The sequence below is a fragment of the Urocitellus parryii genome, chromosome 9 (genome assembly GCF_045843805.1).
Source record: "Urocitellus parryii isolate mUroPar1 chromosome 9, mUroPar1.hap1, whole genome shotgun sequence".
Taxonomy (NCBI): domain Eukaryota; kingdom Metazoa; phylum Chordata; class Mammalia; order Rodentia; family Sciuridae; genus Urocitellus; species Urocitellus parryii.
In genome coordinates this window covers 111,695,190-111,707,614 of record NC_135539.1, presented here as the reverse complement: position 1 = coordinate 111,707,614, position 12,425 = coordinate 111,695,190, and the positions used below count along the sequence as shown (strand labels likewise).

The 12,425-nt window shown below is 39.3% G+C and overlaps 1 protein-coding gene across 2 annotated transcripts in view; it reads left to right on the top strand.

Annotated features, from left to right (window-relative positions):
- Positions 1–12,425, top strand: part of Srgap2 (SLIT-ROBO Rho GTPase activating protein 2) — a 240,927-nt gene that overhangs the window by 123,338 nt on the left and 105,164 nt on the right. The window lies entirely within an intron of this gene.

Below are 12,425 nucleotides of genomic sequence, written 5' to 3'. Positions count from 1 at the left end.
ATGACTACATCCATGAGGGGCTTTCCCTGTGTTGTAGAGACAGGATGCGGAGAGTACAGTCATCTGAAAAGGAAAGAAGGAAGAGAAAGATTCTTCCTCTCAGAGCTCACTTGCTATATTTACTGGCCTAGCTGTGTTTTGGCCAGGGCCACACTTCATTTAGGGATAAGGGTCCTTTTCAGCATCTCCATGGTTTCCAGCATCTGCTCTAGCTTGCTTTTTATTAATTTGAATTATTCTGCAACCTTTGGTGGGTTGCTCAAGTGTGACTATAATGAAAACCTAGGTAAAATCTTGAGAGAAATAGGTTTCCACAACCACTTAGACCACCATGAGAAGAAAAGGGGATTGACTGGTAGCCTCCATTCTTTCTGTTCCTTTGAGAAAAAATTTCTGTGAGAGTTGTTTACCTAGCTTGATTTCACCTAGTCTTTCACTGCCTTCTCTTCCAGCCTTAGAAGTGTAGAGAAGAACCAAGGTGAGAGAGTTGTCTAGACTCTCCAGATATCAATGATGTCTAAAGTGAAGGCAGCCAGATGGCAAAGCCATTAGTGTTCCTGGATCCTTAAGAGCACATCCACATTTACTTCACCAGAGGCCCAAATGTATGGCACATATATGAGCCATGGGATGTATCACCCTCAGAAGGAAAATCCACCCAAGAACCATATTCCTAGCCATGGTCTCAAGATTGATCTCTACAAGCATGCATTTTTATGCTGGGGCTGTAATGAAGAATTTCTAATTTCTCCTAGGACTGTTCATATATTATATTTCATTGAAGAGAAGTGCATGATCATAGGTTTACAGCTCAGTGCATTTTCACAAAGTGAGCACACCTGTGTAACCAGCTCTAGATGAAGAAACAGAACAATTCAGTGCCCCAGGAGTCCCCCACCCCTTATGCTCTATTCATCCCCACTTCCAAACCCCTAAGGATAACTACTGTCCTGACTTTTAACATCAAAGATTAGTTTTGCTTGGTTTCACACTTTATATAAGTAGAATCATACTATCAATATTCTCTGGGTCTGGTTTCTCTCATTCTCCATTTTGTGTACAGATCATAGGTCTTCCTCTTAATAACTTTGTTTTGATTAAATTATAGTTGATTAGAGATACTCATAGGATTGTTGCATGACCAATGTTTACTGTCCCACAGGGTGATTAATTTTTTTTCTCCCTTGGGACTGCAAGTATACAGAGTCCTCTCAGAAGCTAGCTGATAGATCAGAAGAGAAGATTCCTTCTGTTTGGGCTGGGTGAGAGCCTCTTTGCTTTCTAAAAATTGGCAAAGAAACATTCTCCATACCCAAGTTTTTCAATCCCTTTTGTTTAGAATATGTTGCATTGGTTAAGACATAGTAATCACATAAGAGACCTAAAGAATGTGCCCAACCACCGTATTCAGTTGGAGAAGCTTTTGGAGGCTTGCTTTGTGCTATCAGAGCAGAGATCTTTTCCAAGTGACCCTTTCTGTTGGACCTGGCTCTGCCATTAATGCTTGAGCAATTATGTTCTTGTATGCCTCAGTTCCCTAAACTCAAAAAAAAAAAAAAAAAAAAAAGAGTATGAGCTATACAGTCTCCTTGGTGTCTTCTAAATCCAATATTCTACAGTTCTGTGACAACAAGGGTATCCTACACTGGGGCTTCCATCTGGTTGTTGGATAACCATTGTTAAATTTTGATAGATAAATTGCAGCCCCAGAGATAGAACAAACAAAAGAGAGGTGTGGGTGGGTTGAGGGCTAGCTTAAGCAACTCAAGACCAAATTTCTTGAAGAATCAGGCATTGTTTCAGATGCTGTTATCTGTAATGACCAGCAACTAAGGGACGCCAGACTGGAATCCAAGAGTATACACTAGATATAGCTTTTGTTTTACTAGTAAATTTGGTTCTAGCAGCAAAAAGAAAATCTGTTTCTCTGGAGACACAGGTTTCAGAAAAGATGACTTTATTTCTCTCTTGCCAGTGCACATCTGTGTTTTATATTAATTGTCATCTAAAATTCAGTGGCCAAAGTTATGATAATATAAGCCAGAAGTTTTTGAACCCCTATGTGCCAGATATTGTGTTAAACATTCTTATGCATTATTTTTTAATCCTTACAATAATTCTAAAAGTTAGTTACTATTATTATCTTTATTTTATTAAGGAGGAAACTGAGGCTTAAAAAGATTAAGCAAAAATAGGGTGAGGCTACAATTCAAATCCAGAACATTGGCTCTAAAACCCTTGAACATGGTCTATTAGGATGCTCTAGGTGTGGTGTGCAGGAAAAGGGCAGCCCAGGCATTCTTACTTTTTTTCATTGCATGTGGATATTTTACTTCCTTGTAGAATTAATCTAACATTTTGCACATGAACCTTCAAAAGGCATGGAGGTGGCCAGAGCCACACTTCATGTAGGTATAAGGGTACTTTTCAGCATCTCCATGGTTTCCAACATCTGCTCTCATTTGCTGGTCAACTTTAAATTGTTTCTTCCACCTGGTGTTGGGGAAGCAGCTGTGACTTGGAGTGGAATATGGCTGCATGCTTTTCTCCCCAGGGGCAGAGTCTCTAGTAAGAGGGGAAACAAAGTCTCATTAAATTTGAGAACTAGCCAAAAAATCTGGCTCACAGCTAATTCAGCCAATTGGGGATCTCAGGGTGGCTGCACAATTGGCCCCTGTATGCTACTGTACTCCCTTAGGGGATGCTCCCTGCTGGCCCTCTGGTTTGTGGTTATGTCTTTTGGGACATATTTTGCATTTTACATGAAACTGTGTTGGAGATTCCTTTAGCTAAATATAACATCTGGAGAAAGTAACCTCCTGTTCAGAGCCTAGAAACAGACCCACTTTGTCCAGGACTCCAGAGAAAATTGAGCCCATTTGGTGCTCTGGACATCTCCTCTCATGTAATGAAAGCTCAGTCTGTCTGACCCCTGTTGGAAGCAAGGTTTGGGCAAATATTATTGCTGCCACCTCCATTTGTTTAATGTGGTGGCTTCAAAAACGGTGACCAAACACTGCCAAGTCTGATCCCCATGCCCATGTGGTCTCTGTGAGAAGCATGTTCTAAAGAATCCCACCAAGAACAGAAATAATTTTTCCCACTTGATCAGTTTAAAGTGAAATGAACTTGGGGCTGTTGTTTCCCACAGGGGAGAGGGCAATCTGGGCTCTCTTTTCCTCCTTTCCCTTAGTTGGAATACAGTAAAAGTATCTCTGACTTTTGCTTTTTCAACTTACTGTTTCTGGCCCTTGTCAGCTGCTCACACTTAAGCTCAGAACCCAGTCAATTCAGACAGTTCTAAGACTCTCCTTTGCATCCTTGTTTTTACATTACTCCAGTTCACTGTACTCCTGTTTTACCTTTCATACTCTTAAGTTTCTCTGGCAGAAACTCAGGTTAATTTGAGAAAGCTAGATCAGGTTCCTTTCAGACTAATAGTTCTCAACTTTGCCTGTGCGTGAAAGTTACTTGCAGCATTTTTTTTTAAAAAATGTGATCGTGAATAGACAAGATTTCTTAGAATATAAAAAGCATGAACTATAAAATTTTAAAAAGAGATATATTGGACTTCATCCAATTATGGAAAGACATTGTTAAGAAAATGACAAACAAGCCACAGAGTGAGAGGAAATATTTGAACTATTTCTGTCAGTCTATTTTGTGCTGCTATAACAGAATAGTCGAGGCTGAGTAATTTATAAAGAATGAAGGTTTCAGCTAGGCATGGTGGTGTATGTTTGTAATCCCAGTTACTGGGGAGTCTGAGACACAAGAATTGCAAATTCAAGGCCAGCTGGGGCAACCTAGTGAGACCTGGTGCCCAAATAAAAAATTTTTTAAAGGAGTTGAGGATGTAGGTCAGTGATAGAGTGATTGCCTAGTATGTATGAGGCTCTGCCAGGTTTCTGTTCGCAACTAAAAGGCTCAGGGGTCACTCCAGTTAAATTGGCTAACTGGGCTGCATGAAATAACCACACAAGAGACCCAAATACCTTTTTCTTTGGGGTCGCTGTTACAGCTCCTCTGACCTTAAGAGTCCGCAGGAAGAGAGAGAGCGAGAGCACGCACTGACCCTCTTTTATCGAGGAGAAGCTATTCAGATGACGCAAGGGGTCAGGTTTCAGGGGCTGAGTCTATCTTCATGATGTCCACTGTCAGCAGGCTGACTGACACCTGGGTAGGCCATACCCAAGGGCACAGTAAGAGAAGGGGACACACACAAGGCACTTCCATGGGAGATTCTATCCTAAACAGGGGTTATATTACAAAGGGACAGGTGAGCACAGCTTCACCCATGGGGCTGTAGCCAGACACACCCATGCACAAGACAGGGACCCTTGAACCCAAGAAGGGTGGGGAAAGCTCTAACACATTTCTTCGACTGAGCACCAAAGCATCCAGCCAGGAAGTACGACTCAGTCAAGTGCAAGGTTGGTCTCCCACAAGGCTCTATATTAAATCCCCACTACCCAAAACAACAACAATGTAAAGCAAGAACATACAAAACAGTGAGACTTATATATATATTTTTTAACAGTTCTGGGACTGGGAAGTCCAAGGACAAGGAACTTATATCTAGCAAGGGTCTTCCTGCTGCATCATAATGAGGCAGAAAACATGATATGGGCAATAGAAAAAGAGGATTTGGGGGCAGGGCGGGGAGAGAAAGCATAAGCCAAACTCGCTTTTATCAGAAACCCACTCCTGAAATAAGGAACCCACTCCCACGATAATAGTATTAATCTATTCACACAGTCACTCTCACAGGCACCGCCTCTCAATACTGTTTCATTGAGGATTAAGTTTCCAAGTCATGAACTTGGGGGGACACTTTCAGACAATAGCAATATATATCTAACAAAGACTTGTGTCGGAATGCCAAATAAAGAACTCTTAGAACTCGGGAATAAGAAAACATGCTACCCAAATTTTTAAAAATGGGAAAACATTTTTGGGTAAACACTTCATTAGTAAAAAATACATAAATGGCCAATCATTACATGAAAATATGGTTAATATCGTTAATTATTGGGGAAATGCAAATTAAAACAAGGAGATGAACTCCAAATTCACTAAAATGGTTAACATCAAAGTGATTGACACTAGCAAGTCTTAGAGAGAGTGGATGAAATTCACATGTTGCTGATAAGAATGTGAAATGGTATAACCAGTTTAGAAAATAGTTTAGTAGTTTCTCTATTTCTATTTATTTATTTATTTGGTACCAGGTATTGAACCCAGGGGCCTTTTACTACTGAGCCACATCCCCATCCCTTTTTTGTATTTTATTTAGAGACAGGGCCTTGGTATTTGAACTTACAATTCTCTTGCCTCAGCCTCACGAGGTTATACGTGTGATTATATGTGTGAGCCACCACACCCAGATTCTGGTATATTCTTATGGAATTAAATATGTACTTACCATCTGAACCAGCAATTTTTTTTTGCAGGGGATGGGTAACTGGGGTGAACTCAAGGGCACTCGCAATCCTCCTGCCTCAGCCTACGAAGCCGCTGGGATTACAGACATGTGCCACCACGCCCTGCAACTTCTGGTATTTTTAGGTATTTACAGAAAAGAAATAAAAACATTTGTCTACACAAAGACTTGTACCTAGACAACAGTGCTTGTGGTGGGCTGAATAATACCACCCCCTCCCCAAAGTTGTCCATGTCCTAATTTTTGGAACCTGTGAATGTTATCTAATCCATATAAGACTTTGAAGATAGAATTAATTTAAGGATAGCTGGGTGCAGTGGCACACACCTGTAATTCCAGTGACTCCAGAAGGAGTCAAGCAGGAGGATCGAAAGTTCAAGACCAGCCTCAACAGTTTAGCAAGGCCCTAAGCAACTCAGTGAGACCCTGTCTCAAAATAAAAAAAAAAAAATTTTAAAAGGGGGGGCGCTGGGGATGTGGCTCAGTGGAAAAGCACCCCTGGGTTAAATCTCCAGTACCGGGGGGGAAAAAAAAAGAATAATTTCAGGATTTTGTGATGGGGAGGTTAAGCTTGAATAGGTGGGCCCTGAATGCAATCTAAAGTGCCTTTATGAGTGGGAAATTACAGATAAAAGAGAGGAAAGCCATGTGATGGGAGCATAGTCATAAGAAGATGCTATACCACTGGCTTTGAAGATAGAAGAAGGGGTCATGAGTCAGATCTCATTGTTAAAAAAAAAAAAAAAAAAAAGCATAAAAACAGACTCTTTCTATGAGTCCCCCAAGCAAAAGCAGTCCTGCTGACACCTTGGTTTCAGCCCAATGAAATTAATTTTGGAGTTCTGACCTTCAGAACTCTGCGAGTGTTATTTTAAGCCACCAAGTTTTCAGTAATTTGTTTCAGCTGCCATAGGAAGCTGATACTTCATTCACAATAGCCCAAACTGGAAACAACCCAAACGTCCATCAACAGATGAATGAAAAAACCTATTATGGTACTTCCACATATACTACTCAGCAATAAAAAGAAACAGAATGCTGATAGATACAATGTAAATGAATCCAAAAAACATTATGCTAATAAAAAGGAGCCAAGCACAATGAGTACACTCTATATGTTTCCATTTATATGAAATTTTAGAACAAGTAAATCTTATGTTTAGTGATAGAAAACAGATCAGTGATTGCCTTGGGCCCAGGGTATGGATGAAGGGTGGACTGCAAAGGGATACAAGGGAACTTCTGGGTTAATGAAAATGTTCTGTAATCCAGAGAATGGTGGTGCATTTGTCAAAACTTATCATACTGTACATTGAAAATATGTACATTTTATTGTGTGTAAATTATGTCTCAATAATGTTGATGTAAAAGTTAAACAAAATGCCTATGCCAAGGTTGAATCCAAGTGCAGTTGAATCCAAGTCTTTGCAGTAGGGCGGGGGTATGGTTGCCTACGGGCGGGGGTATGGTTGCCTACAGTCAGGGTTGAGAACCGCTGATGCCTTCCTTCTTGGGGAAAGTGAAGGGCAGAGAGGACCTCTGAAGCCTTAAGATCCTGTCTGTGTGGATGTGAGCCATGCCTGCCCCAGCAGCTGACATTACTGAAGCAGGGAGGCCAATTTTTCCAGGCAGCCTGTTGTGGTTTCCTTCTTTGATCCTGGAGGGTGATGAAAGGTGATTTGGCTTCCTTTACACTGTAGGAAGTGGGGAATGCACGAGAGGTGCTGAGAAGGAAGGTAATAGGCTCCATTAAGACTTTTCTCCAGGACCCTTAGATGTTAAACATGTCCTTTTGCCATTTATACATCAGTCACAAGGGAATTGGCATGACCCGTCAGATTTCCTTTGGCACCAAGGAAATGGGGCTGGCAGTAAAGAGGATAAAGGGGATTTAAAATTAAAAGCAGTGCGTGTTGGGCTGGGGTGTGGCTCAGTAGTACATTGCTTGCCTAGCATGTGTGAGGCACTGGGTTCAATTCTCAGCACCTCATGTAAATAAATAAATAAAATAAGGGTCAATCAACAACTAAAATATATATTTTTTAGTATATATATATATATATATATATATATATACACTTTTTTTTTTTTTTTAAGCAGTGTGTGTTACCTGTCTATCTCCTTTGGACTGGGATAGGATTTCCTAGGGAATCTTTGAGTCCAGCTGCTTGGTCTATGTGTGGAAAGATGAGGATACTATGGGAGGCATGCTCTCTGGTGTTATTGTCATAGATAAGAAGGGAAGAATTGACCCATATGCTGGAATATGTGTCTCTGCTGGGTACAGTGAGCCTTCTGTATCCATAGGTTCCACATTGCAGATTCAACCAACTGTGAATCAAAAATACTCGGGGAGAAAAAAGTGTGTCTGTATTGTTAACGGTTCCATAAACAACATAGTATAATGATGGTTGACATATATATTGAGTACTATACATAATCTAGAGATGATTTATAGTACAGAGGAGGATGTGCATAGATTATATACAAATACTAACACCTTTTTATATAAAGGATTTAAACATCTTTGGATTTTGGTATCTTTGAGGGGTCCTATAAGCAATTCCCCACAGACCCTGGGGAACAGCTGTACTATGAATTGAATGAATGGAGAAAGAATGATTTTCCAGCAGTTGTGTCCCTGCAACCTGCCCTCTTGAGAAAGGATTTAACTTGGAGATGTCTGGGAGAGGAATAGATGAGTGATTTAACCCTCCTTCTCTTCCCTATCTGTCCTACTGTCTTTCCTCTCCCCACCCACCTGAAATCAGTACCTGTCTTTGACTGAATTTCCTCTGTGATATAACACAGTCACTAACAGCATTGTATGGTGCTTTGCAGACAGCTGTTCCAGTTGCCCAGTTTATCTTGTTGGTAGCAAAAAATCTGTTCTGATTAATTGAGCTTTATTCTCTCATATCTGATGAAGAGATGATCTTGGAGAAAAGAATAGGATGTGAAGCTGAGCTTATTTGAGTAGGGGATGGAAGGCTGCCAGCTACTTCAAAGGTATCTCTGCTGATAAAGGGTGTCAGGTTTGCTGCCAAAGCCAACACTGAGGAGAGCTTTGCAGCTAGTGCTGTTCATGGTGTTTTAGCTTTGGTTTCTGTGACACTAGGTCAGCAGCATCTGTATGCTCTCCCTGGAGGCTTCTCTCTGGGTGGTCCAGGCTGTTTTTGGACTTAGGAAGAAGCAGCTCAAAAAAAGAGTGTGCATCAAAGATGTCTGCAGCCTTTTGCTAAGGTTAGTTTATGTGTTTGCCTTTTTGGTTGTTTCAGTTGTTAGATATCTAGCTGCTTTTCCTAAAAGAGTTCAAGGTGCTGGGTTTAGAATATTCAAAAGCATAGTGGTAATTCCATTTTTTTTTTAAGCCAAAAGATAATTTTAAGAGAATCCAAAGGAGAACAATGGGATTAAAAGGAGCAAAAGAAAGAGCTGCAGTGGACAGAAGACAGTGTCTGTATGCAGCCTTGTATATGAACACTATCCTAAATTAAAAATCATGCAGTCAGTAAATATGTTAGTAAGTACCATAAACACAGCATTTTGCTAAGTGCTAAAAAGAGTTTGAAAAATCCAATTGAGAAGTAAGATTTGTCCTCAGGAAGTACGGGCTTTCCGATCTACTTAGGTGTTCCAGAACTTTCTGTAGGGTGATGATATTAATACTAACAGTAACAACCTTTCATAAAATGCCTACTATAGATACCACCCCATGGAATATGATCCAAATGGATATTTGCTCTAATCCTTTTATCTATTTTGCAAGGTTGTTTTCCTTAACTTTAAGGAAGTATTAAATACTTAGAGGAAGTGCACATACTGTGAAGTGTATAGCTCAGTGAGTTTTGATACATTGAAAACAACCATGTAATAGCATCCAGAAAAAGAACGTTACCAGTCTCCTTTATTTGCTTGTTCCAGTCATTATCCCCCAAAAGTAGCCACTATGCCAACCTCTAAGACAACACAAGCATTTGCCAATTTTTTAAAAAATTGTTTGAAAATGAACTATTATACTATTCTTTCAGCAATCTTAATATGTTGTTCTTTTGTCTGCTAGCCTGTCATTTCATTTTTCTGTATTTTTTCACACCTATAAATATTTATACATATTGGACATTTAAAATGATATGGAGACTATAAATATGCCAATCTTCCTCTGAAGGGTATTAAATTTTTTTCTAGTACGCAGTTAAATTAATGATTGATCAACTTGAACTTGGTTTTCTCCCTTGCTGCATTGGGTATATTTTGGTTTTACCCTTGTTCCTGGGACATGGTCTATATACTTTAAGCATGGTCTATCTGGGGTTTCCATGGAAAGATCAAAATGTTTATCAAGCACCTCCAACTTGGCAGGCTTTCAACATCAAATTCCATCTTCTCTATAGAGAGTAGCACCTAAAATGGCTAGCTGTCCTGGTTTTCCTGTAGCAGAGGGGTTCCTAGGACATGAAGCATTTTTCTTAGTGCTTCTATGAACTTATATTGGAAGATTATTTTTCTTTCAAACTGAAAAAACTCACATTGGTCAAACAACCTTTTGTATTTGCAGGAGGGAAGACATTGAAATGTGAACTCTTATGATCTTTCCACTACATCATCCTGACACCCTAGGTTTCAAGATTTATAGGCAGAATCTTTAGAAAATAAGTGTTGCATTGCGAGGCACAGTAATACCTGCCTGTAATCCCAGTGACTTAGGAGACTGAGGCAGAAGGATCATAAATTTGAAGCAGGCCTCAGCAACTTAGCTGGGCTAAACAACCTAACAAGACCCTATCACAAAATAAAAAATAAAAAGGACTGGGAATGTAGCTCCTGGGGTTCAATCCCCACTTCCCTCCACCAAAGAAAGAAAAGAATTGTTGCCCAATCAGATTGTTGACCCTGATCATAATCCAGACATTAAAGGTAGTAGATTCAAAACCTGATTTTCTGGCTCAATCTCTCACTTCCCCTCTCATTCCTTTTCTTCTCCTTCTCCCCTTTCTTTTTTTTTCTCCTTCCTTCTCTCCATTCTTATGAATAATTTGTTATTTTATAGTATATGTGCCTTGTAGTAATTAGAAAATGCAGAGAGAAGAATATGATTAAAAGTTATATTGAATACACTATTTTGTAATCTGTTTTAGTAAGAGCTCTACTTTCATGTTTCAGTAAATTTTCATGTCATTTAATACTTAGGCCTGTAAACATTTCCCTAACTGTCCTAAAAATGCCCTTAACAACTGGTTTCTCCAATCCAGTATCTAATGCATATTAGTTTTTTTAGAGCTTTATTTTATTTGTTTATTTTTTTATGTGGTGCTGAGGATCAAACCCTGTGCCTCACACATGTTAGGCAAGCACTCCCACCACTGAATCCCAGCTCCAGCCCCAACCCTAATGCATATTAGTTTTATGTCCCTTAAGTTTCCTTTAATCTAGTACTGTTCTCTTTCAGTGACACTGATTTAATGAGGAGACCAGGCCAGTTGTCCTGTAAGATGTCCCATCTTCTAGATTTGTCTGGTTACTTACTTGAATTGTTACAGCCTGTGTCCTATATCTCCTGTAAATCGGAAGTTGGTTCTAAAGACACAAATGGATGATGATGATGATGATGATGATAATAATAATAATAATATAACCTTTTGAGATGAGTGCTGGTTTTATCATCCCCATTTGTAGACAAGAACATGGGCAGAGGGGCTAAGCAATTTACTCAAGGTCCTGCAGTGGTAAATGGGAGAATAGGGATTCAAGCCTAACCATTCAGCTTCTCCTGAGTTATCACATAACTACACTATGCTGCCTTGCAGGTAGAAAGGTGACAGTCATATTGGTAAGCTGAAAAACCAGTGCTTGTGCAAGGATTAATGACCAATATGCAATCATTCATATTGGGGCTTCTGCCAAGCCGGTTATTTCCACTTTGCTATTTCTGATTCTGCTTCTTGCCCAACTTGTCCAGAGAGAGGCGGCACCTTTGATTTCAGTCTCCCTTCTTGCAGGACTGGCTTCTTTTGATTCTCCTATTTATCTTTGTCAAGAGTTATCCTTTGAATTTCTCCCTACCTGTCTGAACAAGATTTTCATTTAAAACAAGAACAAAACTTAACTTTTCCTTCTTTTGAGATAGCATCTTCAGTTTTTACATTTTCATCTTCTTCTTCCCTTATGATTTTGGACTTTTTCCAATCTCTTAATTTTTCAACCAGATTCTACTTTTTTTTTTTTTTTTAAGTCCAGACCTTGACATTTTTCTCTTTCTTCTTTTCCCCTGTACTCCCCAAATCATTTGGGTCTGTAGGCAGCTTTTCCCAACATTTGTTCAAAATGAAACTTTTAGTTATTGCTTAATTTTAATTGTCTATGCTAATTCTGGTTTTGAGAGACCATGGGAACATAAGAGCTTCCTTTTCCATGACGTTTAGGGCTCGTGGAATTATCCCCCTGACCTAACCGTTATTATTAAGGCCCAGGAACAAGAAAAAGTAGTACAGTTTCTGTTTTTATTTTTCCTTTTCATTTTGAAGCTTAGAATTTTTTTAGTTATAAAAATGTAATACATGATTTTTCAAGACATTGTGGGGGAGACAAAAACAATAAAAGAAAGTAATGATTATTTGGAATAATGGTAAATATTTTTGGTGGATTTCCTCTAATCTTTTTTCTATGCAGTTTTCTTAAGAAAATGAGCATTATATTGTATTCATATTGCTTTGTGTAATATTTTTCATGTAACACTTTTTTTAATTGTTGATGAATTTTTATTTTATTCATTTGTTTTTATGTAGTGCTGAGAATCAAATCCAGTGCTCACCCATGCTAGGCAAGGGCTCTGCCACTGAGCCACACCCAGCCCTCATGTAACATTTTGAATAAGCATTTTCCCCATGTCATTGCATCGCCTTTAAAAACATTGCTTTTTATAACAGTACACAGTCTATCTTTGGGCTAGCCCATAGCTTATTTATACGTTCCTTATAGTTCT